This window comes from Nyctibius grandis, chromosome 3 (assembly GCF_013368605.1).
Source record: "Nyctibius grandis isolate bNycGra1 chromosome 3, bNycGra1.pri, whole genome shotgun sequence".
NCBI classification, from domain to species: domain Eukaryota; kingdom Metazoa; phylum Chordata; class Aves; order Nyctibiiformes; family Nyctibiidae; genus Nyctibius; species Nyctibius grandis.
Window position 1 is genome coordinate 15,703,028 of NC_090660.1, and position 27,142 is coordinate 15,730,169.

Consider the following 27,142-nt stretch of genomic DNA (forward strand, 5'->3'; position numbering starts at 1 on the left):
CGCGCCGGAAGCTCCGCCCCCTCCGTCCGCGGGGGTGGCTGAGCGGAGGCGGCGCCCTGGGGGCGGCGGGAGCGGTTGGGGGGCCGGGGCGGCGAGTGGCGGCAGCGGCTCGGGTTCGGTGCTGCCGCTGCTGACGCCGGGTGAGGAGGGGAAGGTGGAGCGAAGATCGGGTGCTCGGCCCCGACACCCGCGTTCGCAGCGGCACCTCCTCGCCCCTCGGCGTGGCCGGGCAGCGGCCCCGCGCCTCTCCTCAGGGAACCTCACCGGGCCGAGGGCGCCGCGTCCAGCCGCTCGAGTTCGGAGAGGGCCTGGCGACGGGAGAGGCCGCCGCCGCCGCCGCAGCAGCAGCAGCCCGGGGAGGAGCTGCCGGGCCTTTCGATGCGGGCTCTGCGGGGCCAGCTGGCGCGTCCGGTAAGGCGCTGCTCCTCGGTTTGCTTTGCCGGGCTCTGGCTGTACGAAGCTGCGCGGGGAGGGCCGGCGGGCCTTAGCGGCGGGGTGCTGGGCTGTGCGTAGGGTGCACTGGTGAATGGTTGCGGTCCCGGGGCCTCACTGTGTTAGCGGTGCAGCTTTCTCACCAGCATTCTTTGCTTTAAGGTTAATACCGCCTGTTTCATAGGGGGAACTGTTACAAACTTAACACAAAAAATGATGTAATATTAATATTAACCTGTAGTTCATTTTTAATTTCTGCAAGAGATTTGAGAAATCATTTATGGCATCATTTTTCTCCTGGCAAAACCCTCGCTTCTTTCAGATCCACAGGCATCCCTACGACTAGAATCTGAATCTAGATTTCAGTGTCGCCTAGAGTTTTTATAAAAGACATCTGAAATCATAAAGTGGCTTTTAACTGGTTCGTTTATTGTCTTTTGTAGATTTACCTGCCAGCAACTACGGAAGATGAATGGATTTAAATACAAGTACCAAGGCGTTGCATCAATGAACCTGCATCACCCCGAGGAAATCGCAACATCCCAGTTGTATGCTGCTGTGTCTGGAGGTTTTGAAGCCCAGATTGCCAGCCTGGTGGAAATGTTTCTGATGGAGGTATACAGGTGCAAGCAACATCAGAAGTAAGGTCAGGACACACCTGGCTCATATGCGAGAAACAGATACAGTGTGTGAAATTTCAGGCTTTGGTCCTAAAATGGACCAAGATGAAAATGAGCTGTATAGCGTGGGAGATGAAGCTAACCAAGAAAATAAAGAAAATGAAGAAAGTCTTGCAAAAAAAGCCTGTCTTATTGCTTGTGTATCAGATGCTTCAAAATGTCACCGTTGTGACATGAGCCCAAGCAGTCAGAACAATAATCCTCATGTCTCTCCCTCCTCTGAAGTGAACACCTTGTTTGGAGAAGCAGCAGCTCATTTGTGCCTTGAGGAGCCCTGTTCTGCAGTGCCGACTTCTTTTTCGTATTCCAAGAGCAAAGATGAAGAAGCAGCCCAGTCTGTGCATCTTGGTCTCTGTCGTGATTCCAGTGTTAGAACTCGGACCTTAGCTGGGGAGATAAAGACCCCTGAAGCTGAATCAAGGTGTAAGAATTACAAAAATGTGAAGAAAGCTAGATGTGACACTAAAGGGTTAGTTTATCCTGTGAAAGATGCTTGCACCTTAAAGCTGGGTTCTGAGAGAACACAGCATTTCTGCAACGCTTGCAACATAGCGCTGAAGTTGAAAGAGTCTCATAAAATCCATGAAAAGGGTCGTGATTTGGATCATGGCTTTAAATGCGTTTATTGTTGCATACTGAGTGGGACTTAACGGGAAATCGTTTAAAATCACACAAGCAGATAAAAGAAACCTACCAGTGCCTCATCTGTGAAAGTGTTTTTGTCACAAAGTGCCTGTGAAGTGCACAGAAACGGCCATCAGAGGAAACTTCACCTCTTTCAGTGCACAATGTATTCATCATGTTCTGAAACAGAGTGGATAAGAAATCTTCATGTAGCTTGCCACTATCAGGATATGTTTAAATGTCTACAGAGTGATTTTACCAGTAAGTGAAATTTTATTTTTTATTTTCATACAATTGCCTCAGCTATAAACTTCTCTGTGCACATAACTTTATTTGGTCAATGCAAAATTTATTAGAGAATTTCAGCAGGAGCTGTAAATGCTATCATGAGAAGCTACAGTAAAACATCATCATACTTGTTTAAACCAAGAAAATATAAGAATTGCCAAAATTCTAGGAAGTGTTGTAAATGTTCACTTTTTGATGATGTTCTTTTGTTCTGTAAAATCCTGTCTCATTTTATATTGTCGATTTTGAATATTTCTAGGAGTATTTGACCATCATATTCCAATAATTTCAATATTACTAGCTTTTTAATGGTTCTGTAACATTACTGTGAAGGGACTTCTATCAAGGTTAATGCTTTTTATCTGCTAAGTTTTGTGACACTGCTAATAGCTAAATATTATTTCCGTTTATAAATGGAGGACCTTGGCAGAGTAATGTAACTTGTCTCTTAAATCACAAAAGGATGCAATTCCAGTGCTCTTCTCATTGACCAGGAACGTTGCTTTTGTACCAGTTGTACTGTATTAAAGTAAGGAAGGAAAAAAGTAAAAACGTTTCTGTTACTAATTGCAAGTGTTTTGCCCTCAATAAAGCCATGCATTTAGTGCTTACCTGCAAGTCTGTACATAAAATCTTGAAAGATTTGTGTACAAAGGTGGTCTGGGCATTTTTCTCTGTAACCATTCAGTGTTGCAGGTGATGGCAGTGATTGATTGTTTTTAGCAAGGTTTCCATGGCTGCTGCTGCTGCTTCTGCTCAGAGACCAAATTCTTGCTGTCTGGGTTGAACTGCTGATTTGCTTCTGATTTCTCTGTAAGGCCAGTGCAAAAACAAGTAATTTATGTGATATAAGATGATGTCTCACAGGAGTGCCCTGGAGTTTGTGGCAGTGGTCAGATAAGAAAATGGGTCATGTTAGGGGCGTTGGGGAACGTGGAATAAAAGGGCTTCCTGTGATTGTAGGGAGGCCGGGCATGGCATCTGTGTTGCGGGGTAGATTTTGAAGAGTTTAGATCAGATTATGCAGTCTAATTTTGAAGTCGTCTTTGTCTTGGGGATAGGTGGAGTTGTTCTGAGTTTTTACTGTTTAAAAGGGCAGGAGATAGAATTTTTATAGAAGGTTACTGGAGAGTTTCAGTAGGAAAAGTAACTAAAAAAAAGGGTCATTTTTAGAACTAAAACAAAATGAGTATTTTATTTGCTTCACAACGGTGTACAGTGTCTCCACTTAATTGTATGCAACTGTAAGCTGACAACAAGGCTGCAATCCAGTCTTAACTTTTTTTGTAAGAGGCTGGGAAGGAGAGCACAGAGAAAGACAGCTGAAAATCACAGTATTTCAAAATAGAGATGACTACAACAACTAAAAGATTTATCAGTGCTTATACAACGTTTTCTTAAGTGAAAGGAGGACTGTTTCTTATTGATAAATTATCAGTTGTCTCTTGAATGAGTAATTTCCTTCCATTACTGGGGGGGAGATGTCAAAAATCTGTCTCCCTTACAACTGTAGTGAGAAAACAACCAGGGACTAGGTTTTCTGGAATATTTTTTTTGACAATTTTCTGGGTGCAATGAATTTTGAAGATTATAACGTACCATTCACTGTTATGTTAACATATGCAGAAAGCTTACTTAATTTTAGCTTCCTGTTGAAAAATTTAATAGATTAAATACTTAATAACTTTTTAAGCTGTTGGTAGTATTATAGAATTGTAAATATTTTACATTTGTTTTGAATATTGTTTGCATTTTTTGTGATAAATGTGAGCAAAGGAATCCTTTCTAAATATCTGTTTAACACTGTGCTGATTTCTATAAATTTTTGAGGTGGAGAAGAAACATTAAAGAAATTGTGAGAAGTCTTCAGCTTGCTAGTATTTTTCAGATGTTTCATTCCATTAAAAGGAGGTTTACTGTAACATTAGAAAGAACTACTGTCTGCCAGTTTATTATGCTTATGGGGCTGACACAATGATGCAAGCCTTCCTGCTTGCTATGGGGATATTTTTTGAAATAAGTTTTAACTGTAGCTTCTTAGCACCAAGCTTGTGTTTAACTTAATGTCAAGTTTTATCTGTAATTGCTAACATTATTTGCTACAGTATACTTGTTATAACTTTTAACCTACATGAAAGCCTAACTGGTTAGTGGAAAAAAATGTACAAATTGCTAAAATACTTCAGTGGAGTATACTGAAGTTTCTTTTTAATTTCTTATTTAGGAGAAAGCTTTCAATTTGTTATGCTGAGAGATTCTTGTGTGTGATTATGCGATGTTATTTGTTGTTTACTTATGTAAGTTAAAACAGTTGTCGATATTTGTATAGGCTGTATAGTGACAGTTTGCCATCTGCATCAGGGATAAAGAGGCAAAAGACCTGAAAGACTAATCACGCTGCCTGTCATCATTTTTGGTCTTTGAATCTTAAACCTTAAAACAGAGTTTAGAAGTTGCTACAAAGTTGAGTGATTTTATATTAAAACCTTTACAGGAAAGGGTTAGTGATCTTGATTGCATTGCCATTAAAGAGCAATCTTCTGTGCAAAACCCACAAGCTCCAACCAGTACTTTCTCCAGACCAAATTTAGACTGTCAGCAGACGTGCTTAGAAGGAAATGGACAAGTAAAGTGTATTGCATCTCACCACTAAAAATAATCCTTTGAAGCTTGGGTATTTTGATGTTTCCTAAGTATCTGTTTCTTCAATATTTCTCTCATGCTCCATAATTCACGTCAGAATAACTCCACTGCAAGTATATATTTTGCTAACTCATTTTAAGTTGTGGTTTGAAATCTTTGAGAACTGCTTGTTATCCTGTTTGGGTTTTTTTTTTTGATCTGTTGTGACATTAGGGGAGAGGAGTGAATTGAGCATCCTTAGAGCTGAGCTGACCTTGCTTTTGCTGCCAGAGCCCCCATGGTCTTCATAATTAATAATTGCTCTTTCTTCTGAAATGCTGTACATCTCAGCCAAATTCAGCCTCATATTGCTTAAATAAGCACAAACCACTTTTAAAACTACATAGGAATTAAGTTTTAACTTTTATGTTAGTAATTGTTTAATGTGGAGAAATGTCTTTCTTCTATTTTAAATTAATGTATTTAATCTGATTTTTAACCTATTATAACAATCTGTGGCTTTTAATACAGCTAAGGAATTTTCTACAAGCATCTGTGCAGCCATGGTTACAGTTTCAAACTGCATCCGTGTACTGAATGAGAGACGTTTTTCCCAAATGTAGATGGATTTTTTTTCTTATTTTTTTATTCCCCCTCTCTCTCCCTTCAATAGGTGTCTTTCTTTTACTTTCTTTTAACTGCTTACTTTATAAAGTGCAACAAATGCTTTGTAAATACTAGAAACATGTACTGGATTTCTGATTAAATGTTTTACTTCTGTCTCCTTTTATAGAGTGAAGGTGAATTTCCCACTGCTAAACATTTGCTTAATGCAAGTGTATGTACAAGTAAACTTGTTTTAATTGGTGGAAGGAGGCTTTACAATTCATTAAGGTAGATTGAAACTGTGGTTTGAGGGGGGGAAAGAGGATTAGGAACTTCTTACAGTTTGCTTGAAGGCACTAAACAAGGATCCTCATCTTCAAAGGCTATTGATGGTGGTGGGATGCAGCAGCTGCATTGAGCTCGCAGATGAGCAACTCTTAAGTAGATAAAGGAGAAAGGAAGACAACAAGGACACTCAGTGGAGGTAATCTAGATGCATGACATGAGGAGATGCTTGGGATTTGGGTACATTTTAAGTTGATTTTAGTTTCTGATGGGCTTATTGATAGTTGCTTGGTTAGATAACCAGTGGTCTGTTAGTTTAAAAGGAAATTCTTCTTTGTTAAGTTAGTAGCAGCAAGTTTATCTTCTTTCATCAGTCTTGCTCCATCTTACTCAGTGAGAGCTTTATTTCCATCTGCAATAGGTAGAGATTCTTGCTTCATGCAAGGGAGGCTCTGTATTCCTTCACAGTCTTGTTTTTTTGTTATCAAACTGAGCCCTTCACTTGGGAGGGGGAGATACTGTACTGCTTAAAATTTCAAAGAAGAAGGACGCTTCATGTCTGAACCTTTTCAGACTTTAGCTTTGTGTCAATGTGACTGGAATAACACCAGAACTACTGTATTCTGAACAACAGCCAGCCAGGTTCAATCTACAATTTAGGTCTGTTTTGACCAAGACCTTTGTCTCTTTCTGATTCCTTTTTTGACATTTAATGATGTCAAAAGCACACGTTGCATTTCATACCGTTAGCGGTTCCAGTTCCTGAGACCTTGACCTACAAAGTCCTAGACCTGTGGTTAGAACAGAGCAATGTGGAGAGATTTGTGATTTCTGACTGCTGTCTTTGGTTCATCTTCTTAACTGAAGCAGGGCGAATCTGATGGAGAAATGTATAGCAGCCTGTCAATCAATATATATTTACTTTAATTCCATCAAATGAGCAATACTTGTGGCTAACGTCAACACTTCTTAAATACTAAAGCAACTTTCAAAGGACTCTATCCAGATTTGTCTTTTGCAGGGTGTACAAAAGGAGAGGCGGGAGCTGTGCATATTTACACCATCAAATTTGATTTTGTAATTTATTTTTTAATAGCAGTAGAGGCTATGCGCCTCTAGCAGCAGTTCCTCTTCATGCTGATAAATATACTTTCCCCAAGATTATGTTGAAGAAGGCCCCTTCCTCTGAAAACAGAAATTAAATGAATTTATGACATACGCTTGTGTATCTATATTTTAACTGCTTATTTCATGTTTAGTGTTATAAAACCACACTGCATTTTTTTACTACTCTAGATGCTCTGCTTTGTTACCAAAGCTGCTGTTTATTTAAAATATACTGTTTTCACTTGCTCGCCTGTCTGTCTTTTTGTGTTTGTTTGAACTGTATTGGCTGAAATGTTTTATGTTGATTCTTTGCCTCCAAGTGATAGTTTTCCTTTAAAAACAGATCAGCCAAAATGATTCAACCAATTTTCTGAAATGCATATGGGAAAAAACTTTCAGTTCATAATGTTTTCAAGTGGAACCAGTAAGACTGTGGATACCATTTATTTAAAAAGCCCTAATGTTCCATAGCTTGAAGGAAAGATCTTAGCATTTTTCAGATACTGTCTTTGGTTAGAATAGGTGAAAAGCACACTCCTGATGCAAAAGTCTGTCGAATTTGGCCTCTTCGCAGCCTCTGAAAAATGCCTTGAACAGTGAAGATACCTCACTGCAGGAAGCTAATTGTGACAGGCTGTTTTTAGGGAGGCGGGGACAGAAACTAAGAAAACTTACCAGTTTTCTTTTGTGTCTGGCTGCAAAAATTTTTAATTCTTTCATAGACAGCATATAATAAAAGTGGGATACTAAAGATCAGTGGGGCTGGAAAACCTGTGAGAGGTTGCTAGAGGACATGATGAGATGAGGAGATGAACTCAAGCAGAATTTAGCATGTTAGGAAACCTGCTAGTGGGACAGGACATAGTGGGCAGAGAATAATGAACTGGGGAGTCTCGGAGAATAAAAATAACTTGGGCAACAGGGTGGCCTGAAGTGGACAGAAAGGATTTAGAGTCTCAGATACATGAACAACAGGGTATGCAATCACTTCTGTTTACTAGTGCTCTCATTAGTCAAAGGGCAATTAGTTCAAGCATCAGAGGTTTCTGGTGTATCTCAGAGTTGCAGCTATGCTAGTCGCCCCGAATATAATCCCCCATCGTGAAAACTGGAATTTATGTTTTAACTTCTTAGGTATTTTGTTTCAAAAAATACGGCCTAAAACGTATTAAACATGTTTTTAAAAAACCCACAAAAATTCAAGAAAATTCACAATAAAGGTTGCAAAGTCAAATATTCATTAACTGGGTGGGTGGGTACACTTGCAAAATCTTAATTGCCTGACTTGACTGTATACAAATTCCCCCTCCCATGCCCCCATGTCATCCTTCCAAAATTCAGTGTGTAGAATGGGTAGTGCATCATTAGCCTTGGTTTATTCTTTAGTGAGCATAGAGTGTATACACAAAAAGCAATGAAATTAAGGTTACCAAGGCAACTTTAATTTTGGCAATTCCTAATTTTTATGTCTTGGCTTAGCAACCTTAATGAGCTGGGATTTGGGGCTTTTTTTTTAATATAGGGTTTGTTTTGTGTTGTAGGAAATATATTGGGAATGTACCTTAACATAGTAAAATAAATTACCAGAAATGCCGTTATTTTTAGTGGTGTGTGCTGTGTGCTCTTAGTTACTAGGCTGTGAGACTGTACAGTACATTGCTATATAAAAGTTCACTTATTGCTTCCTTAGGTCCTGGGGCATCTAGACCCTTTAGGGTCACTGGCTTCAGCTCCATCATGACATCCTAACATATACTGTGTTGGTGGTGATGTATTGACCACCGAACCATGCTGAAGCATGGAGCTGGTGTACGCTGAATGGAGGGTCAGGTAAGTGTTTGTTTATTCATAATACTGTCTTGAATATACCATCTCAAAAAAGCGTAAGACATTTACATATTTTTTTTTTTTTTATCTGTAAACGGTCATAAAATTGGCAATTTATCCTCCCTTGTCCCGCAGTCACTAGAGGCTCCATAGTCCAGTGGGGTTTGTAACCTGTTGCTTGCTGTGCCATCATGTTAAAAGGAATTGGCAATTTAATAAATGAGGCTTGATGACACTGGGTGAGGAAAAATCTTTTATTTTTTTCTTCCTGTAAGCAGCAGTGTGCTGAAATGTCTTACATTACCAAGCTCTTGCAGGGAGCATTTGATACATACTGTTTAAGTTGATGGATTTTACAAGTCGCCTTCAGAGTTGGTGCAACTGTTTTGAAATGGATTCATTTATACAACAATTAACATCACCTTTCATATCTTGTTTGTAGGCTTGGGGGGAGGGGAGAAGGGAAAAAGAGAATTTTTGGTATTTTGTTGCTTAAATACTGAACTTGTACAAAAGCAGTAATATGCAAACTATGTCAGGACCAAAAAGACTGAGTCAAATTAAGTGATTCTTTGCCAAATTGTATTTTCTGTGGATGAAAGTATTCCCCTTGCTCTGAAACAAATGCTGGCTATCTTCTCAGTCATCTAACGGGCTTATTTAGTTTTTTTTCCTAGTCTTGCAAAATATGCTATATATTTAAAAGTGTACACAGCACTGTGTTTTTTACATTTATATTTTAGGTTGGAAATGGCTGTCATTTTACTGCTCTTGATATTAGTCTTAACAATGTAATTAGAATTTTATGCTATTTTAACAACAGTGTGAGGAAGGAAACTTAATATTTGGATATTCCTAACATAAAAATAAATCAATTCCTTGCAACTTAGTAGTTATGTTATATACATATGTTGCTTCCTTATCTACATGTATAACGATAATTGGAAGATTAGTTGAGGAAACTTAGAAAATACAACTATTTAAAATGTGCATTGTTGGATAAAGCTTTTGTATGATAAATACATTGTAATCTGGTAAACCGAAGGGATTCAGGTCAAATGAGATTCCTGGGAATCCTGGTTCTCCTTCCTGCTTCGTCACATTTAAAAAACAGGGATATTTATTGTGGTGTCAAGTGTGTCAAACACAGTACTGACTTTCCAAATGCTGTCATTTTTATCATTACAATTTGTGCTTATTTCACTTTGTTTTTCTATTTGTGCTGAACAGCACTGTGGCAATTTTATAATGAAAGTGTACATCCAAGAATGATAATCTGTACTTCCAGGGTGGCTGTGAATGGCAGTTAAACAGGGCTGTAAGTCATCTGCCTATTCATTATGTTTACAATATGTACAAAAGTGAAATAGATCAGTTCTTTCCTCAACATAACCTATATTTAACAACTTGGATCTAATTCTGCCCTACAGTTCAAACAAACAAACAAACAAAAACCCCCAAACAAATGGCTTGTCTAGCTTTTTTGGGGAAGGTATTTTTTTTCCCCTTGTGTGTGTGTGTGTTTCACAAACATAACACAGAATGATCGGCAAGGTTTTTCTTCTCTGTTAGTGGACTGAATTATGAGGGTTACACTATCTCAAAAGTCCCTCTATAACTTTGTCTTTCACCTGAAAGTATCTTAACAAATTCTTAAGTCTTTTCAGTCACTGATAGTAGAGTGAAATATTGGTTGATACTGTATTTTGGGTTTCTTTTTGAATTAATTTACTTATTTGTTAATTGGCAATCTAGAGCAGAGTTGAACCAGCATATGGAAAATCACTAAACTTCTAGAGCCCTTCTGTCTTCATTTTGGGATCAGGTACTCAATACCAGACGTCAGATGGATGGGCATCACGAACAGATCAATCAGGAAAAAAAAACAAATGAGAAACAAATGAAAGAGAAGAAAGAAGGCTGAAAATAATCCTGGGTGCTCCAACACAAAAGCAACTAGAAAGAAGGATTCAAGTTAATTTGCATGTAGTACCTGCAGTAAGTATGACCCTTACTACAGCAAAACTTGCATTTTTTTTGTTATGCTCCAAGTACTTCTGTAGATCTTCATTGCAGATCAGTTGATAATGTGGCACGTTATTTATTTACTTATTTCTACAAGAAAGTTGCCCACAGATAGCCTGAACAAAAATGAGGTACCCTATTCAAAGAGCTGTCTTCTACTTCCTTTCTGATAATACCAGTCTTTTGAATAAAGTAAGCAGGTGCTGATCAAAAGGTGTTTCTAAAGATTTTCTCTTACATTTTGTTACAAGCAATAATAAAGGAGAGCCACTGAGATGTGCTCTTTGAAGAGCCAAGAGATGTGCTGTGACACTTCTTGGAATTCTGCAAGTAAACTAGATGAGAAAACTGTGACAATGTACAGCTTCCTTTGCAGTCATGGCTGCATTTCTAAGAGGCGTATTTATTGAAGCACCGATTTTATCACTTAATGCAAAATTCCACTTACCTGCAGGTCTAAGAGTTAACGCTAAGATTTTGTCTGACCTCAAGTGCATTCTCTCTTCCAAAGAGAACTTGAGAAGGCATTTGATGCTTTCCTGTTATTCAAAAAAGATGTTTTTTTTCTTTGATAAAGAAGATAGTGATCTCTGGTAGACATCTGTCCATGAGTTGACATCATGCAATATTCTAATGATAGCTTTTCTAGTATTTAGGTAGAGAAGTTAGTGGACATTCTATTTCCCTACATTTCTTCTAAGAATGTGAGTTTGGTTTTGTTGATGTTGTTTATGGCCATACATATGTCTGTTACATTATTAGAAAACATTTTCACGATAGACACCTTCAGTTTAACTAGAGAAATCACTTTTTGACTTTGAAAGTTGTGTATTGTAATCTAATTAATTTAAATTTTCAAAGTTTTTTCCACAAATAGCTGCTTTACCCCGCCGTTTTCTAGGTCTGAAGTAATTGTCTATACTGAATCTAGGTTTCCTGGATTGAAGTTGTTATTGCTCACGTGGAAATAAATAAATACGTTTTAGTAGCTTGCTGAAATTGCTGTAATAAAAAAAGAAAAAAGGAATTTGGGTTTAGATAGTCAAAGGCCTGATTACTTGTAGTGAACTAGCAGCTTTGGTAGTAGGTAGGGAGTAGACCAACGTGCTGATGATGTACCTTTCACATAGGCATTTGTCTTTTTTTTTTTTTTTTTAAATAGTCAGTTAACAAGCCTTGTGATAGTCAACGCACAGTTCAGTCATTACAAATTCACAAAGCAGGTAGACAAGTTGCTCCCATGTTCACAGTGAGGTATTTTAAAATAACTTTTCTCAGTTTTACAATAGTTGGAGAAGTATAAGGTTAAGCACTTTACATCATTATATCATCCCAATGGTTATTTTTGAACCAGTGGAGGATGGCAATCCAAATTTATTCTGATGTTACATATGGAATGTGACATTATCTGGTGAACGTATTACCTGTCTGTTTCAGAACTAAGAGGAGCATTTATAGACTGGGTCTCTGGAGCTCTCTCTGGAACAATGCTTGTAATTACTGCAAAGATTAAGAACTTACTTGAACTTTTCATACCTAGTTCTGACTTGAGTTTTGCTGTGCTGTCTGTACAGCAAAGCAAACTTCATGTTAACACTGTATGTTTGTTACAGCTTCTTTGAAGGGCAAACTAACGAAACTAGCAATTAGCCGTGTTACCCACCAGTGGCTGTCTCTTATTTCTTTCCACTGAAGGCCCCGACCCCACAGCAGAACAGACTCCATTGCGAATCACAGCCAGTGGGTGCTGTGTCCTGCAGCTTAGGTTGGATAGCTGATGGCAGAATGGCATAAGGGTAACGCTGCTCACTGCGACTTTTGAGTGCGCAGTCTGTGCTGCTACGCAGAGCTCCGGGGTGCCAAAGCAAGTAACCTCATTTTCTCTTCTTCCTGGAATTGTCTCTCTTTATGCCTAGATTAACACACTCATTTGGGAAATATATTTTAGAGAATTGTCTCTCTTTATGCCTAGATTAACACACTCATTTGGGAAATATATTTTAGAGAATTGTCTCTCTTTATGCCTAGATTAACACACTCATTTGGGAAATATATTTTAGACTCTATTGATACTTCAAAATTAAAACTTAAAAAAAAAAGCCTTTACACTGCGAAAGATCTGCTGTCACAAGGTTGAGTTACCAGAGAGGTATAGGTAAACGGTACAGAGGGAACAGCTGTTTTCTGGCTGTCTTGGGCTGCTTTTTTTGTTCGTTTTGGTTTTCCCCAGAAGAGGGCAGCAGGTGAACAACAACACACTGGCTTTCCCTTTTCAAATGCTTTTTCGGTGTTCCTTTACCTGTAAACCTCAGTGCAGACTACCTACTGATGTTAAGAGTTTAAAATTATGATTTCCACATAATTTGTTTGCTACAAGGCTAGCTGGAATATATGAATTGGAAGTCTTCCTTCTTTTGAGTATTAGGCAGTAGAATTTATTTAGTAAAATCTATTTCAAGTTTATAAAAAAGGCATTTCTATATGAAGGTTTAAGATTTTTATGGCTATGGCATTAGGTGTGTGTATATTTTAAAGGATAAAATAACTGAACCCCATGACATTATTAGTTAATGTCACTTAAGTCTTGCTTGCATCTTTCAAATATTTATTTTCTATATTTCGGGTTAATTTATTGTAATATTACAATTCAAAACAATGTTCTCATGGCCATTTTTCTCCCATCAGAAAATAAACCAGAATACACTAAATATAGTGATGCTTTTTAGTTCATATGTTATTTAGTGCATTTATGTACTAGGGTGGCTTGTGCATTCTGCTGACAGTGCATGTGAATTAAAGCCTCAGTTCACAGGTAATACTAAATGATAATACTAGTTATACTAAACAGTAAACCAAATTTTATTGTCTCATTTCAGCAATGAAGTACAGTTTTATCATCTAAAACTTTGTGGAGGTGTACCATATTACTGATTAGCAGTATTTTTTTTAATTACTGTGTGGGAAAATGCTGATTAATACCTACTATTGTGAATTTTTTGAAAGTGTGGGGCCATAATTCTGTTTAAGTTACAGATCGAGTAGTTAGCAAAAAGCCACAGAGAGAGGGCAGTCTAACCTTTTCAGTTGCTGGTAGTTCATATAAAGAAGGGAAAATCATAATGGCATCTGTGAGGATCAGCTGCCTATAATCAGTATTCAAAAGCTAGCTGGGAAGAATGAAACTGATTCCTAACAAGGCTGATTTATTGATAGTCTTGCCTGACTGTGTCATTAAAATTGTAAGAGTTACAATGGATGCGGGACCTTTGTGGAGCCTAAAACTTGATCAAGAGAACTCAAGATGCTTTGGTCTTAATGGGTTGGAATTCCCACTGTCTCAAACACACCTTATTTACATCTGAAGGATGAAAGTTTGTATCATCCATATTACAATTCCAGGTTGCTTTGGACTTTCGCTCCTTAAGCTTAGAAGATTGGGCCAACCCTCCTGGTAACAGTGTCTTTCTTTTCTACTTAAAGAAAAAAAGAACACATCAGTATTTGTGGGGAGTTTGCACCACAAGTACTGCATAAGATGGGCACTGCCCACAATATTATCAGAATTCTGAAATCTACATTTAAAGCTATTACACCTGCTGGAAATAGGGAGCTATGCTTACACGTTTTTTCAGGAGTAATTCAAATAGCTAGAAAATCCAAATAGCTCCAATTTTCTACAAAGCATTTAATCCCCTAACAAAGGAAGGTTGTTCTGTTACGTCACTGTGAAAGACAAGTCCTTTAAATGTATAAAAAGTACGGTTTTAATTCTGATTTCAATGAGTAGCAATGGTAACAAAGAATGTTTTCCTAGTCTGTGAATCGGCATGTTATACCTTTGAACTTCTGTACTTGTATTGGATTCACAAAGATATTACAGAAATTAGCCCCTGCATTTTTGGTCTCTACTTCACAGCTCTAAAAAAGTTCTGTCTGCCCTGTGGGTGTTTAGAATCTGGATCTTTGACAATTTTTCTTTGTGTGTTTTTTTTCCTCTTGAAAGATTACAAATCTTTAGGGAAGAGTGGAAAAGTTAATACAAAGAGTTATTCAGAATGGCACCACTTGCCTTTCAGAGTTGACTTTCATTTTGAAGCCTGCTGTTTAAATCTCAGATTTTTCCGTCTAGGCCCTTGGTTCTACTGAGACCATTGTTTTGGCTTTCGCACCTTCTATGCATCGAACGCTTCCAACAACTCCCCTGAGCACTTAAGTTCCCTCATGCAAGTTAAGGGCTTTTATTCTTTGAGCAATGTAATCTTTATTTCTCTGGTGCAAGAAAGTGTTAATCCACACAAATAACAGAGGATTAAAGCCTCTTTTGCATCTTGCTTGTTTTCAATACTGTTGCATAAAATAACAGCTGTATGATTCAGTCTTAATTCAGAATTAGCAGGAATACTCTTACTAGTAGAAGTCTTGAGTATAATATAAACTAGTGTGGTTGTTTTCTAAAATACTTTGGTTTTCAAAATACTGGACTTTAATTACCTTCACAAATGTGTCATGAAAATAGCTGTTTTCATTATAGAGTGTTTAAAGAATGAGTAATCCTGTTTATTGCATCTAATGTGAATCTGCTGTGTGTATTTCGAAATAGTATTTACTTAGTAATTAATTATTTACAGGTATGATCCGTAAGGACATTGTTTCCTTTTGCTGAGTGCTGATCAATAATCTGGATAGAGGTGTAAGCACCTTTTGAACCTGCTATAGCTGACTTCCACAGGACAAGGATTTTAAAGTTGTTCTTTGCTTATATTTCTCCCTTTGAAATTATTGTGTGTTACAGATGTGACTTTACAGCACTATAGACTCTTTTGTGAATTTGTGAACAACCGGTGCTTCCTCTGTTGTTGAGTTTTGGGGAACTTTAAGTGCCTAAGACATAGAGTTAAATGGTTTTGAGGTATTCTAAGCGTGGTGTGAGGAAAAATCTGGAAAATCAAGGAATTTGGAACAGCAGATCTGTGATCTGTGTAGGCCTTTTAAAACGTTTTACAATTCTGTTCCCTAGGAATCCTCTCTTTGTATATAAGCATACGTAATATTCATATGCATTATTTTTCCTTCTAAATAAATTCCACTTGCTGGGCTTAAAAAGTAGCATGTCATGCAATTGAGAAAGTAGTATCTGTCTTTTTCATTCAAACAAAAAATTCTAGAAGACTTTGGTGGACCATTCAAACATCAAAATACAACAGTCCAATAAAATCATGTTGCGTTATGCAGTATTGGCTGCTAGTACATTATTCAGCACAGCAAAGTATGTCATTCTGGAAATATAAATAAATAGTTCAAAGATAATAAAATAATGACTGAAGTACTTGATTGTAGACAGGTCTGATAGGAATCTCTGTGCTCTTATCCCTCCCATAATGATATTAATCTTTCCTAACTAATAGCTTTAAACACTCATGATAAAAGGCATTAAAAGCCTAAATTAACACCATAACTGAGAAATGTCATCCCTTCAGACCACTAGCACAGGAAGAATAGATGATGATTTTCCAGCTGTGACAAGGTTCATTTCCTTTCTGACAGGAAGCATTCGTGTAGTTGGCTCTGCAGAAACACATGGGAACGCACGCTGGCGTCAAAGCCTTTCACTGCCAGCTCTGTGAACACAAAACAAGGCTCAGGGCCTCTCTGACACAGCATATGTTAGTGCATACAGGTGGATTACACGCGTGTCATGCTTATGTTGCCAGTTAGGTATACTGCTTATGGAGAAAAAAAAAGTACTGTATGGTTGAATATTGAATGCTGTGTAGGAGTGCTGCTTTTGTGCTGTGCAAAGGATTTCTAGAGAAAAGGGGTATTTTTTTACCTATTGGTAGTTCTCCCTCTTGCGTTGAATATGCAAAAACCAAACACTGATCATAATTTAACAAAGCAGGCAACTTTTTAACTTAAATGTTTTTTATGGCATTGAGGGATATTGATCTTTGAGGATATGTTTGATTTGCCTTCCCAAATATGGGTATATTTACGGAAATCCTGGTTTAGGATCCATGTTCAGAAGACACCTATGCGAAGGTATACATACTGCAAAGACAAGGACAGCTTATGACGCTGGCTCGTTAACTGAGAAGGATGCCTTTGCTAGTTCAGATGGATGGGGACTTCAGCCAGTTCATAATTTTTTGTTCCATACTGGCACTTTATGACCAGGAAAGAATGAGCACATCTGCTGAAAACTTTTTAAATCAGCTTGCACATACTGGCATATTTCGAGATTTTTAATATAATAGATTGTTGTTTGTCCACCTTGGCTGTGTTCCCGTTCATTTTCTGGAAAGCTTCCTGCCTCACTCTTCTGTTTTAAAGTTCAGCATTGAACCGCTATCAAGGGCCCAGCCTCTCTGTGACTGATGCTCTGGGGTTTTCTGTCTTGGTCAAGTGATTTGTTTACATAGACTTTGGGTTGCCATGGTTATATGAAGTCCATCAGTCTGCCAAAAAAGGCACTTGCATTAGAAATTCTGAATTTACACAGAAGAACGGACTTTGTATCACTGTCTGCCTGGAACTGTTGGATCTGCTCCATCTTGTTGGTATTTTAAAAATGAAGCCTTTCTCCTTTTTTCTGAACTGAGTATTTTACAGGATTAGAAAATAAGTTTAACAATGAATAGGATGGGAACGTGCTATGTTGTGTTAATGGCCCTCTGAAGCCTGCTACTTGATGCGTGCAGTGAGTGGGTGGACAGGACAGTGGGGAGCCAATTAGCTGCTTGTGATAATATTTAAATAGATCAGTTTGTGGAGAACTCTTCCTATAGGATCTGGCAGCGCAGTGAATAGGGAATATCTGCCTTTGTCCACACTGGCGAAATTAACTTTTCAATGAGTTGAAGAAATGAAATGGTCTTGCAGTGGTTTGGCAGGAGTGTGGCGCTCCAACACTTGAGCAACGTGGGTGGTGCTCCATCCTGCAGCGTTGGAGCCGTGGCGTCACACACGGCAGCAGAGGAGAGCAGGCAGATGTCTGGCAGGAAAGAGAGGTGTGAAGGGGGCTGATAGACGTCTCATGCTACTGGGACAGATGGCTCTCAGTCTCTGTGGTAGCAAGTATGCCGTGTCTTCAAAGACAGACATTTGCTCTCTTAAACATTCTTGGCTTACGTAGAAGGCAACTGACAGGGCTTCAAAAGGTGCAAGAAGAGTGATACCCAAAGAAGAGATAAGTGACTTCTCCTAGGAGTCTGGCTACACACTGTGGCCGGGCATTGCTAAGGATGTTCAGGTGCATAAGTAGACAAGTGACCAAAACCATGCAAAATAAATTAAACTTTTGCAAAAAATTAACAAAATAAGTCACTGTCTAGAAGGATGGCAAATCCAGAACTGTATCCCGTTCCTTGTTCTGCAGCTGACCTGCTATGTAACCTACAGCAAACATATTTAATGAGTTTTAGGAAGCTGCTTATTACCTATGAAAATGTAATTTATCATCTAGGTAGCGAACCATTGACAACTGCTCCTGAAAATGTCATCAGCCTCTTCCTGTTTGCTTCCCTATTGACAACTGGGAGTAAACATAAAAAGATGCTTTGATTTCCACATCATGCTGACTATACAATGTGATATCCCCTGCATTAATTCTTAAAAGATAACGCTAATAAAACTGGAGCTGGAGAGTTACTTGTAATAACGTTGGCATGAAATACTGTCTTGAGGAGAATTATTACTATACCAGAGTTGCCGTTAGGACTTAGATTCTTAAAATATGTTCACTTTTCATTATTTTTTAACTCAAATGTATTTGTTTGGTTTGTGTTTTTATTTTTTGCTGCAAAAATGAAAATAGGCATGCCTATTTGGGGGTTGGACCAAATGACCTCCGGAGATTCCATTCAACCTTGACCGTTCTGTGATTCTGTTTCATTTTTGTTTTAGTCGGTGGTTTCTTTCTGCTTAGGTTCGTTTCAGGTTCTCCACTGTAAGGCTGATATTTCAGAATTTTAGTACATCAGAAAAATATGAAGATAAATATTGTAAATTAGAAATTCAGTGGGAATGTAGATGAAAGGGGAGGTTAGTCCTTTAAGAATGTACCTCTCAATGTTTTTGTTATTGAAAGTCATTGTTTTCCTTTCTATTTGTGACCCAAGTCCTTGCTGTCTTTACAGAAAATTCTTTATGTGTTTTCTTCATTAAGTTAAAATGATTCTCCTTTAATGCCATTTCCTTTTGCTCCTTGAAAATTTCCTGTTCTGCTACATTTCCCCTTTCTGAGGGATTTTGTTTGTTTGTTTGTTTTTAATTGGTGACATGAAGTATGCTGAAAGTTGTCCCTCTGAACTTTGATTCAGAAAAAAAGATCAAAACTAAATCTGGAAATGGTTCTGGCCAGTATTTCTTGATTAGACTTACGGAGGAAGCCAAATTTAGATGCAGTAGGTCTCCTACTGGTAAAACAGACTGTAACCTTTAACTCCCTAGACCATTATCTAAAATCATGGTTCATTAACAACAAGATCATGTGAAAGATGAGCTGTGGCTTTGAAGTTGTGTTGTAAATGCTGATATTCTTTTGAATTTCTCCCACACATTGTGTTCCCATAGAAGATACTACATCATTTTTGCTTTCCATTTCTTGGTAGGTGAGAAACCTTTCAAATGTGAGATCTGCTCTTAACGTCTCCATTGACGCAAGCTCTCTGCAGCAGCACTTCCGAACACACGCTAGTGAGAGGCCCTATAAATGCTGACTCTGTTCATATACTTGGTAAGTGTAAATAATCCCTCTGTCGGACAAAGTCTGTAAATCTGTTGGCCTTTAAAAAACAACAACAAAACCACACACTTCAAGGTATGCACTCCTACCCACTAATAAAAGCCAAGTCCAGCATTTAAATATATTCCTGTGGGGAGCTTGGCCCTATGAAGGCTCTTTTGTTTAAAGGGATTGCTTTCTGTCCCCTCTTTACAGCTCTTTCTGTAACTACTGCATAAACTGTGCTGGAAGATATATGGAGCACTAATGTGATAAATACAAAAATATGCAATAGAAGAAGATGATAGTGTCTGTGTGTGAAGAGGTACTGGGACAAATGGAAGTGACTTGTATAAAAACAAAAATGTGTTCGTTCACTAGCTGTATTAGGTGCACTGTGCTGCGTTTTCACACTGATTTTGTCTGCAGCTTTGCTTGTAGTGTTTTGATTCTACCCTCCTGCCCCCACTGATTGAGGAAATGATCACATTTCTGACAGTGCTAACACATTTGATTTTGCAGTGTTGGCAGAGCGCATCATGTGATGAGTGGGAGCATTAGCTAGTCTTAGTAAAGCTGAAGTACATATTGAAAGTATGTACTTAGCAGCCTTAGAGGCCGTTTAAATGTTAAATTCTTGTGTGTTTAAACTCTGTGCGCTAAATGATCTACTGTTTGCTTTGTTGGTTTGTTTTTTTTTTTTAAACTTGAAAGGTTTAAACTAACTTAGGCTAATGTCCACAAGTCACTACTTGAGGTATACAGTGGTTGGTAGAGAGACGGCTTGATTAGTTTTGGTTTGTTACTTATGTTTTTTACTTAAGCTTCATTTACTCTGTTTCTTTTTCTGTCATAATAAAGGTTATTAGCGCTCCTTTTGGAGAGTCTTTTGATGCCAGAATTAAAATCTGGAAGTGCATCTGTCAAAAGTGGTAAGATACTTTGAGCTTAAAGGAAGTTCCTTCTTCACCGAGAGTTTTTCAGTATCTGGTGATGGAATAACAGAGAAAAAGGCTTTTTCCTAATTTTTGTGGCAGCTGTGTAAAAATGCAGAATTGTAAACATTATCCAAATATAACAAAAAAAGGAAGGAAATTTGTGTAATGGAATGGTCACTTGCTGGCCTTGTTACAAAGACTGATACTTGTTTGCAGATATTTACTTTCTAGTGATACAAAAATCGGAGATCTCCAAACCCCCTTGCCGAAGTGGGAAGCTGGGTGCGGCTGGGTAAAGAGTCCGAAAGAAAACTCAGTAACACTGGAGTGTTATTAAGCAGGCATTCTTTATTGCAGTGCTGGGCAGCACTGGGGGTTATCCACCATGAGTGCTCCGCCAATTTTGCAAATTTTCAGAGACTATATACCATAAAGTTATACATAGCCACAGAATTTCCGAGAACTCATTTACATAATCATGAGATTTCCTGGAACTCATTAATATGTGTAAATATCCGTTCCACATGTGCAGTCGTTTTCTCTGGTGGTCGTCAGGGGTCTTCAGACGAAGGCCAGTAGTCTTCCTCACTGTGTTCGCTGACTGACCCCTGCTTCTGCGCAAACTCAGTCCAGGGATCACGTAGGCCATGTAGGCCACGTCCTTCGAGGCAGCTGTTGCAATTCCCTTATCTTTATGTTTCCATGCCTCTCTTTTCCCAAGGCCAAGTTGTCTGAAGTGAAACACAGCCATCTTAATTAGAAACTATCTTCTCAAGGCCCAGTTGTCTGAAGTGAGATACGGCCATCTTCATTAAAAGGCTCCCCTTTATTTATTTATATAACTAGGTTAGTTGAGTGTCTAAGGTATTTACAACATCCCTTGTTCTTGGGGCCCCCAACCGTTTCACTAGGAAATATCATATATGTCCTGATACATGAGCAGGAGAAAATAGTGGTTGGAAAATTTGAGGGGAACAGTAGTTGTGAGCTCCAGACTATAGAGTGGAACACTGGTGACCTAGTACTCTTTACGTATTACTGTAGTAGGCACAAGAAAAAGAGTTTCCTCTCCTATCAGATAAACTTTAGTTATAGGATACAGCTAAGCATGACAGGGGACTGTCATTAAGTCCTGTACTACTAAAAATCTATTTTTCTTAATAAACCATTCTGTAACACCTGTCATAGTATTTTGTCTCTTTTTGCAGTATTACTTTACAAGTACATACTTTTTCATTTATTTGTAATAAGTCAGCCCTGCTTACAGGCATCAAAGATTAACAATGTGCCTCCTTCCACCAGCCTGCTTTGCCCTGTTAGAGGTACATTAGCCATCATAATATAAACACTCGCATGCTTAACTTTTGCTGTGGAACTAGTTCCATTTGAAATTAATAGAATTGTTCTTTAATAAGTTAAAAGCTTATTTTATAATGAGAGCCTGTGAGATGAGGAAGCGAACGTTTTAACCAGTGGCTGTGAGAGCAAATGATAACACTGTCTGAAAGTACTCTTTTTCTTGTATGTAAAATCTATACTTACAAAATATGTAGTTCCTGTCTGCATAGTGGTAACTGCAAATGCCTGCATAGTGTTCCAGACGTAAATAGTTTGGATGTTTGAAATTGCCACTTGTGAAATAGTTTGCCTGAATTGGATAAATACAGTTAAGGTGGTTGGTTTTTTTTCTTGAGTAGTCTATTTCAGGTCTGTTATAGTCTTAAGATTTTTAAGCACACTAGAATATAACACGCTCTATTTCTGAAATTGTACCAAAAGGACAACAAAATGTAGGAATACTAAAGAAGAAAATAAGAAAGAAAAAACCCTAAGCAAACCCAACCCTTTTACTGTCCCCAAGCATATACTTTACACACACATAGAAGCCATTGACTGGTTCAGTGGGCTGTATTCAAAAGTGAGGTGTAAAGGGTAGAAATCATGAACGAACACGCATTCATGGCATAACTGCAGTGATGAACTATACAGAAAAGCGGCATCTCTAAACTTTTCCAGTATTCTGATTTAGTTTGTGAATAAATATATATTGTTTACCGATACTCAATTAGAAAAGTTTCATTATTCAAGCTCTCACCCATTAAGATTATTTGTGGTTTGAGTTTACCAGATACATTGAATGAAAAACAATATCATGAAATCTGCAGTCGCAACTGCTCATCAAAATTCAGGATTACAGTGACATGTAATTTTAAAGTGCATCTCTGCGTCCATCGATATGTATAGATATATTTATGTGTGTGTATGTTTAATGAACTCGAGACTTAAAATGCATATGTACCTGGGCTGTTTACAACAGCATCTTTTTACTTTAAGGCTTTTGTCTTATCAAGAGCTGAAAGCTATGTAGAAGAAGAGATGTAAATTTGCTTGAGATATCTGCCTTGCTTAGTGACTTGGAAGAGTCAGATGACTGCTTCTGATGGCACAGAATCTGACAGCTTCACATTTTTGGTAGTTTTGCTGTCAAAGAGTGCAAGAGAATTTCCTGAAAGTTGTGCGTTCCTGATAATAATAGAGACAGGGAGAGTTCTGTGCTGCTTTAATAAGAAAGTATGGGAAAATGTCATCTTTTCTGTAAATCTTAGCTTGAAAATGCAAGTTTTTCCATGTTTCTGTAGTAAAATATTTTCTTACATGCCAAATCAACAAATTCCATTTTTTGTTATGTGTGAGGAGAAAGGCAGGGTTAAGGTATGCTTTTCTAAAGTCTAGAGTCTTTTGCTTGTTGCATTCATGTGAATAACACCACCACCTAAGTACCACAACCCCAAATAGAAAACCCATAAATATTTGCAGCACCAAGCATGAGGTTTTTAAACTGATATGATGTATACATTGTAAGTCTAAGAATTAATTTTAGCCATCTTAGTTGTTTAATCTGACCTCTCTGTGGATCCCCTTCTATACTCAATGGAGAATGATGGGCATTCCCCAAGACATCTTAATTTCATATGAGACATTAAATGTGTGGGGTAATTCGCCCACATTAGGGCTGCTTACTGCCTGCCTACAGTTAACTTTACAGAGGAAATCTAGAGGGTAATACGCCAGTTGGCTAACGTTATGTGGGGTGAATCCTACTGTAGGTGATTGTTTTAATTTCTTAGCTCATAGGGCTGCAAATAGTTGTTATCAAAATAAACAGATCCTCAATATCTGTTTAAGGGAAACCTTAAGTTCAGAGAAGCTCACATTACAAGTTGGTAAGTTTTGAAATGTGATTGTTTGATGTTAGGTAACAAGTGCTGAGACTAACCCGCATGTCTCAGTCTGGGTTCTCTTACAGCTGGTAAACAGCTGTATTCTAGGTTGGCCTTGTATGGGGGAAGTGCCGAAACCCAAAGGTTTAGATTCTAGATTTGATATTCCCTGAATCTGAAAGAGCTGAGGTTTTGATTAGGATCAGATGATAATTCCACTGTCTCATGGCAGGATTTGGACCCAGAGTAAGTATGTAGCAGACCTCACACTTTAATATAGAATGAATCCTTGACAGTATTTGTATTGCAGTTAAGCTCTTTATTTTGAGATCTGTCCCTCTGTCATAATGCAAAATAGGTAGAATGAAATGACAAATGCAAGGTCAAAGCTTTTCAGTATATTCAGACTAGTTTGCAGCTTTCACTACGTTGAGCTGGAATTCTATGCAGATATACACATGCACATGCAAATATGTGCATCCCTGGTGTATGCATGCTGGTGCAGTTGTATCCTACGGATATAAATGCATATAGGTCCTATTAAGACTTAAAAGTAAATTGGGACACTTTTGCTTGTAGGCGTTTAGATTCTTATTGTCTGTACAGAGGTTTTATTTTCAAAGAACAGATACATCCACAGGTGCACAACTGACACGAAAATAGCAACACTGCTGAAAACATGGTGCAAACTCCACTAACTTACTCCAGTGGTACAAAAAAAAAATGGTGAAAGGTGTCATCTTGCTTGTGTGAAATGAGAGACCTTCTAGAAACCTTCACTTGGGCATAGAGCTAGCTGTAAGTGAAATTATTGGGCTAGGAGTCAGGAGAGCCATGTTCTGGTCTAGCTCTGCCACTGGTCAGAGCCATGAGATCTTGCTAGGGGTGACTCATCCCCTGACCTGTTTGGCTCGTTCGGATTTGTGAACACTCCAGCAAGAGACCGACTGCCTGTGTTTGTTCCATGCTCACTGCTACTGATGGTACTAATGTCTGATACATTTTTAATTTTTTTACAGCGTTCAGAAGAAGAGCTTGAACCTTCACATACGCTGACATCGCACTGGTGGGGCATTTGGCTGTAGTTTCTGCTACTATTCTTCCCCTGACAAACAACTTCCCCGAAAACACATTGAGAAATATCACATGGGTTCAGGAGCCTCATTAACCACTTCTCAGCCCACCTTTACACTCAAGTCACTTCCTGTGGAACATTAGGTTCTTCACACTTAAAACTTCCACCAGAGCATACTGGCAAATAAAGATGCTGTTGGCATTGTCAGACTTCTGTGCTGAAAGCCAGGGATTATCTGGAAGAAGAAACGGTCCTTATGCGGCAATTAAAAGCACTTAGAATGATCTTCCCGAAAAGCTTTGTGTGCGTTATGGTACAGATGGTAACTCCAGTGTGCTGAGAGGAGCGTGGAGGTTTGTGTTGCACAAAGGGTGGACATGTTGATTTTTGTTCTGATTACCTCTTGCTGATATATTCTGCTTACTTACAAATGAAGAGTTTGACATTTCAGGGCAGAATCTGTTGAAATGTACCAAAGCTGACAGTGAACCCTACAGGTAGTTTCTGTACTACATCTCTCATTTTTAATACAGGTCTCTCTATAAAACAGTAAATGATTCCAGAAAATCTACTGATGCTGTAGCGCGCATATAAGTTTCTTCATTTTTTTTAATAACAAAATGTGTCTATTATAAGGTAATCCAATGTTGAAGTAAAAATATAAACTATTGAAATATGACATCAAATAAACTTGATTTGAAAATTCAGGGATTAAATACATCTCTACCTTATTTAGCCAAATAGAAATTGCTCACTTTAAAAAAAGATTAAATTAGAAGAATGGAATACTTCCTAATTTTAGAGTGTTAGGGGCCTGGTTATACTCTAAGACTCTACATTTATTCTTTGACTATGGGGGTTTTGTGGAGTCTGTTATTGGCTATGAATGTTACTCAGAAAATGTAACTCTTGCTGAAAGTAAAAAATCTAATATCGCAACTTCCTACCAGACAGAAGCAAATAGTGACTGAAGTGTGCCTCACTGTTCTCTTAAACACAATTGTTTCCCTTCAGCTAAGTTGTAGATATCTTGATTTACAGGAAAATATTTGTAAGAGAGTTATGTGGAAAGTACCTACTGGCAAATTGGAGGTAGAATCTTTATCAAAGAATTAAAGAGACACTTTTTTCAGAGAAGAAAATGCTTATACTGTTAGAAACTGATGAGCATCACAGACCTCATCTTCCTGTTGTACAGTTGCAATAGAAAAGGTTGGAAATGCATTGCCAAACATAAACACTTGGTTCCTCTTCATCTGGAAATATAATAATTGGATATTTACAACTGAGCACATACAGAATTACTCATGGGAAATATTTTCTTTCCTTAATGCAATTTACATTGCAGCATTTTAACTTGTTTGTACAATAGTCTGGTGGTTCTTTAACTTGAAATTGCTTGAATGGTAAGTACTCATTTACGACAACAGCAGTACTTTACTCTGAAGGATTCCAGCAGCTTTTCACTAACTTTGCATTGGGGAAATATTTTGATCCTTGTTGATGTTAGGCCCAGAGGACATTGACTTAACATGTTGATTGTTTAATGGCATTTAGCAGTAGTAAAAGATGTGAACTGCAGAGGGGATGGAGATATGTGGAATTTAATTAACCAAACTGGAGTTCAGCCAAAACTCAGATCAACAGTCCCAATCCTGCAAAAAGCACGAGGGGACTTCTGATAGTTGATAAGTGAACTGAGCTTTCATTTTGATGTCACCTTGACAATTGTGGTGCAAGCAATCTAGTACCTACTTTTCTAGGGAATTTATTCAGTAATGTTGTGAAGGATGGTCTGTACCACTTACTAAATTACTAGAGATTACTTCTGGCAGCATTCTATCCTGTTTTTACCTCTTTCATATAAGCACCAAGCTCAACCTTAGCATTTGAGAACAGGCAAGAGTACAGCTTGGAGTAGCAGAGCTGCAGGCATAGCATGGTGCAGTTGCATGCCCACTAGAATTTTTAATGTGCTGTGGTTTTTTTTTTCCCCTATTTTTTTCCCACTGTTGTTAGTGCAGGCTGTATAATAGGCTTGATAAGTTAATTAGGAATGGGATCTTGAATATAAAATAAGTGCTTTATTTCTTTTTTATATATTTATTAGCCTATTGTAAGGAGGCAGAAATATTCAGCATTAGCTATTTTACTGAAAAGACTGACTGCTGATAGCAGGTTTTGTACATATAAGGTATGATTTATAGAGCCAATTTCTGATCTATTCTTTATACCAGCCTCAGGCAGTACAGTTATTCTGCAGTAAAGTGAAGGATTTGGATGTGTCCTTATAAGTGATCTTTCAATAGGAATATGACACGGTCTATCAGAAAATACTCCCTTGCTCTCTAGAAAAGGAACAAAATTTAGATGCAGCAAGTAGTAATCTTGACATGGTTCTTGTTTGTTGTGTAATGCATCTTGGTATACTAGTGTTTTATCAAAAGTCCACACAGCGTGGTCATTCAGGAGTGGCTATTAGTGGAAGACTAAAGTGGCTATCATGTAAAACTGTCAATATAAAATATTTTAAATATAGTTAGATCAGTAAACAATTAGTTTCTAGATCAACTGTCACATATATTACAAATCTTCCAAGTCTGCTTCCAGCTCTAATCACAATTTTTCTAGGAATATCTGCGTTAGTATGCTTTGTTTTCTTTCCGTGTGAACCAGTAAGCAATGGTGCG

General features: G+C 38.0%; 1 long non-coding RNA gene across 2 annotated transcripts; it reads left to right on the forward strand.

The window, feature by feature from the left end:
• Nucleotides 1-91: 91 nt before the first annotated feature.
• Nucleotides 92-25,168, forward strand: LOC137660968 (uncharacterized). 2 transcript variants are annotated; one of them, XR_011047810.1, is made up of 6 exons: nt 92-411; nt 876-1,997; nt 8,335-8,474; nt 10,227-10,469; nt 19,106-19,230; nt 24,397-25,168. It is a non-coding gene; the product is annotated as an uncharacterized lncRNA (long non-coding RNA). The 2 variants fall into 2 exon arrangements; XR_011047811.1 differs by having other exon boundaries at nt 10,297-10,469.
• The last annotated feature ends 1,974 nt before the right edge of the window (nt 25,169-27,142 follow it).